A 5,517-nucleotide genomic window follows, 5' to 3' on the forward strand; every position below is an offset into this window, starting at 1 on the left:
CTAATTACTCAGAATGAGAAGTGGCCATGGGAGATACTATATGAGATAGTGTTCATAAATGTTTCCAAGGGTATGACTAGGAAAAGAGATTGGCATTTTTTTTCTTTCTTTTTGCAGGTCCTGGGGTTGAACTCTTGAGCCTGAGCACTGTCCCTGAGGTTCTTTTGCTCAAGGCTAGCATTCTACCACTTGAGCCACAGAAGCACTTCCAGCTTTTTCTCTGATTAATTGGAGGTAAGAGAGTCTCATGGACTTTCCTGCCCCTGCTGGCTTCGAACCATGATTCTCAGATCTCAGCCTCCTGAATAGCTATGACTAAAGATGTGAGCCACTGGCACCTGGCTTTGTGAACCTTTTTTTTTTTTGGCCAGTCCTGGTAATGATGTCCTGAAATCAAGCCAGATTAGTAGCATTCTAAATAATTTCTAAATAATTCTATTTTCAGTCTGGCATGGTGGCTTATGCCTCTAGTCTTAGTTATGCAAGAGGCTGAGACCAAGAGGATGAAGATTCAAAGCCCCGTGAGAGCAAGGTAAAGGATGATATTATCCAAAAAGAAATGTACTCATGTTGGGCTCCAGTGGCTCATGCCTATAATCTTAGCTACTCAGGAGGCTGAAATCCAAGGATCATGGTTCAAAGTCAGCCTGGGCAGAAAAGTCTCCATGAGAATCTTACCTCCAATTAACCCCCAGAAAACTGTAAGTGGTACTGTGATTCAAAGTGGTAGAGAGCTAGCCTTGAGCAGAAGATCTCAGGGACAGCGCCCAGACCATGAGTTCAAGCCCCACAACTGACAAAAAAAAAAAAGTACTCATCATTTGACTTATAGAATTGCAACCCCTCTGAGGTACATCACCTTTATAATAACAAAAAATTTTAAAAATCTTCCTCCTTCTTTCAACCTTTATTATATGAATAAAAGAACTTGAGACAATTTAGCTCAATTTTAATGTTTCCCAAGCATTATCTTGACCAAGTACCACGTTATGAACATTGACAGTGTCCATTTATATAACCACACTTGATGTTAATAAAGACTTAACCATTTTCTAATATAAGCCTATGTTCTACACTGCTTATTCACATATGCCCATTAACAAATGGAATGTTGTCTTGATACATTTATTGGTTTGAGTGTTTTCTGGAAAACTTCAGTATCTGTGAAGACCAATTTCCATGCTGGCATTGCATGCATCCAAATATTAATAATGCACAGAATTAGAGCAAGAGAGCATATTCAAACACTAGCACACACTGCATCCCCCTTTTTATTGCTTGTTTTGCTTAGTACTTTAAAAACCACGTAAAAACCTTGAATTCAATGTTCATTGCCAAAGAAAGAGTAACAGCAGGGCACATACTAATGGTTTGAGTGCAATTGTAAGCACTAGCTGGCACAAACAGTAGGCATTTGTTTATATAGTGTATGGACATATTGAAAAGTCTTCTCAACCAGGCATTTCCAAACAAATTGCTAACTCATACCAACATGATTTAGGTTGAAATATACATAATGAGTAAGTGTGTTCTGTAGGGATTTAACTAAGAACTCAACAACTATCCAAATTTCATTCCATGCCTTTGGGAAGTGAGCAGCTTATTCTAAGCAACTGTGCTACATATCTGCTACATTGTTATTTTGGACAATTATATCTCTATCCTTGGATTAACTCAGCAAAAATGTATAAGGTACAAACAGGAAAGCATGCCAGCCAGTTAAGAATTTGACAATGAAGTGTCTTTTTATTCTCTTGCTCTGAAAACTTGCATGGAGAAATTAAACCAAAGAAAGTAATAAAAACGTATAGGTCTCAGAGGTTTCAAAGGAAAAACAGAATAAAATCAGATATCCACTAATATGCTCAGACATTGCACACTTAGTGGTCATGTATCAAAAATTAAGAATAGTTTCTAAAGGGATGGGGAAAACATCCACTACCCTTTACAAATTTAAACAGAGGGCAGCAGACATGCTTTATACTCTAAAACTATGGTAGCAGTCAGTCTCCAATGTAATTAATCGGGGGGGGGGGGGCTGGGAATATGGCCTAGTGGTAAAGTACTCGCCTCCTTTACATGAAGCCCTGGGTTCGATTCCTCAGCACCACATATAGAGAAAAAAGCCGGAAGTGGCACTGTGGCTTAAGAGGTAGAGTGCTAGCCTTGAGCAAAAAGAAGCCAGGGACAGTGCTCAGGCCCTGAGTCCATGCCCCAGGACTGGCAACAAAAACAAAACAAACAATTAAATGTAATCAGGGTAAATGTAGAATGGAGATGTTCTAAATACAGCTAGGATTCAGCAAATCTTCAACACACTAAAATCATGATTACATTGAAAGAAAATGCACAACCAAACAGGGATTTTGAGGTTTTTTTTTCAATTGAAGGTAATCTTAATGCTATTAAATTCACAAATACGCTAATTTAAATACCCAATCCTATGTATCTAAAACACACAATGCATACATACAAGTATCTATTCTCTCCACATGTCAGCACCCATTCATATCATGGTTTGGAAATGAGAATAGATTCCCCTTAAATTGTGAGTCAGTAAGGTGTTTCTTTACAGTTAAATTTAGCAAAATTCATACAAAATAGTAATTAACAATGATCTTGTTAACTCACAAGGAAACACCTTCAAAACTGCATTTTGTTAAAGTTTCTGTACTAAAATGTAGAAAAACTGAACTACACAAATATTGAAAAGTTAAAAATTCCTTAATTTTTTATTCCTGGTACCACTACCACAATTTACAGGGCAATATATCTGATGTAATGGAAAGAAAAAGACAAAGCTACAACAGATAAAAGACCTCAGGAATGTACATCTGATTGACACTACTTTGCATTAATCAATAGCTGCACTTTTTGCAAACTGTGGCTATGACAGTCCTGAACAACAAGGGTTTCCTGTTTAAGCTGCAGTAACTTTTCTGACTATGGATCATCGTTCCTTCTGTGGCAGATTTTTACAGTTCCTCTAATGCATTTGGGACGACTGTCTCAAAGTAACCTGCAGCTTTCCTGACAACTGCCCGCTCTCCTGCTAAGAACTGTAGCCCTTTTTCTGTCGTTTTTAAAACCTTTTGCTACCATATCCACTACTTCCACCACCAGATCCATAACCACCACCATATGGACTGCCAGAGCTTCTTCCACCAAAACTGCTCCCTCTCATGGGTCCATAATTTGATTGCTGTTGTCCACTGTAATTTCCAAAATCATTATAGTTTCCACCACCACCATAGTTACCGCCACCAAAATTTCCTCCTTTATTGTAACCATCATATCCTCCTCCACCACCACATCCACCACTTTGGTGTCCATAACCTGGTCCAGCACCACCATAACCTCCTCTACTACTATAACCAGGACCACCACCATAGTTGCCACCATCACCTCCAAATCCATTGTATCCACCATCACCTCCTCCATAGCTACCTCTGCTGCCACTACCTCCACCACCAAAGCCTCCTCTTCCACCGAAGTTTCCACCATGTCCAAAGTTTCCTCCACGACCCATAAAGTTGCCAGATCCACCTCCACGACCTCTTTGTGATCCAGCAGACTGCATCTCTTGTTTAGAAAGGGTCTTTTTCACTTCACAATTAGGCCCATTAATAGTGTGGTATTTCTGAGCAACAATTTTATCAACTGTATCATGATCATCAAAAGTCACAAAAGCAGGGCTGGGGATATGGCCTAGTGGCAAGAGTGCCTGCCTCGGATACACGAGGCCCTGGGTTGGATTCCCCAGCACCACATATACAGAAAACGGCCAGAAGCGGCGCTGTGGCTCAAGTGGCAGAGTGCTAGCCTTGAGCGGGAAGAAGCCAGGGACAGTGCTCAGGCCCTGAGTCCAAGGCCCAGGACTGGCAAAAAAAAAAAAAAAGTCACAAAAGCAAATCCTCTTTTTTCCACTTTGCCTGTCTTCCATAACTTCTATGGTTTCAATCTTGCCATATTTTTCAAAGTAGTCTCTCAAATTACATTCTTTTGTATCTTCTTTAATACCACCAACAAAAATTTTCTTCACTGTTAGATGGGCTCCTGGTTTCAGAATCCTCTCTAGAAACTGCTCTCTTCGGTTCTACTGTTATGCCCAAGTCCTCGCAGACCACCAAGAGACCACCGAGAGCCAGACATTCCGAAATGCAAAATCAAGGCAAGGCTTTATTAGGCGAGCTGCAGCCCAGACCTCGTCCTACACACCGATGCAGCGGAGGTTAGGAGGAAGGTCCTGAGCAAAGTTTTACATGGGGAAAAACCACAAAATTACATAAACCAGGTGCAAGCAGGGTTGGGGTGTGAGGACAAATCTGATTGGCTTGGGGCTAGGGGATTCTGAAATTGATTGATGGACATTCCAGGGCAGTCAATGTTCCCAAACCGGTTTGGCCATCTGGGAAATGGGCTTTATGGCCGGTTGGTTTTGGCACAAACATCAGCACAAACTACTTCATTCCTGGAATCTGTACAATTTCTGGCTAGTTTCACCATAAACAAGTCATTTGCTGGGTTTTACGTATGTGCTGGGTTATTCTTAGCTTAACACAAACAACAAGATGGTTGCAGTTTCAAGATGGAGTTGTCCTAGTCTTTCACTACAACACGTCCATCAACCTTATGGGGTCTAGCACACATGGCTGCATCCACCTCTTGAACACAAGAGTAAGTCACAAAACCAAAGTCCCTGGAACGTTTTGTCTGAGGATGTCTCATTATCATACAACCTGTGAGTGTGCCCCATTTCTCAAAATGTTCTCTTAAACTATCATCTGTAGTTTCAAAGCTCAGACCACCGATAAACAGCTTCTGCAGCTGCTCTGGTTGTTTTGGATCATGTCTCCACCCACCCCCCCCCCCCCCCCACGACGGCGGCAATGGCCGGCCGGAGTTGGGCTGGGGTAGACCGGATGGCAGTTTTACCTCCATTTTGAGACCGGACTCGCCTCTTCCAACTGAGTTAAATATAGTAACAAAAATTTTAAAAGACATTCAAAGCCAGCTGGGCAAAAAGTTTACAAAACCTCTCAATCAATAAAGGCAGCTGCGTGTCATCCTAGCAACACATAAAGCTCTAAACTCAAAACCCAGCACCACAAAAGGAAAACAATTCTTCTGTTTTCTTCTGTGTGCCAGTCCTGCGGCTTCAACTCAGCGCCTGGGCTCCGTTCTTTTGCTCAAGTGGTAGCTAGTGTGCTACCACTTGAGCCACAGTGCCAATTCCAGCTATTTTGGTGCTTAATTGGAGATAAAGATCTTAGGCACTTTTTTTTTTTTTTGCCAGTCTTGGGCCTTGGACTCAGGGCCTGAGCACTGTCCCTGGCTTCTTTTTGCTCAAGGCTAGCACTCTGCCACTTGAGCCACAGCGCCATTTCTGGCCTTTTCTATATATGTGGTGCTGAGGAATCGAACCCAGGGCTTCATGTATACGAGGCAAGCACTCTTGCTACTAGGCCATATTCCTAGCCCGCAACCTTTTTATTTTAAGCAAAAAAAATTTCAATA

General features: G+C 41.6%; 1 pseudogene; it reads right to left on the reverse strand.

Moving 5' to 3' along the window:
• Positions 1–2,705: 2,705 nt before the first annotated feature.
• On the reverse strand, positions 2,706–4,941 carry LOC125344162 (annotated as a pseudogene).
• Positions 4,942–5,517: the final 576 nt, after the last annotated feature.

The sequence above is a fragment of the Perognathus longimembris genome, chromosome 2 (genome assembly GCF_023159225.1).
Source record: "Perognathus longimembris pacificus isolate PPM17 chromosome 2, ASM2315922v1, whole genome shotgun sequence".
NCBI lineage: Eukaryota > Metazoa > Chordata > Mammalia > Rodentia > Heteromyidae > Perognathus > Perognathus longimembris.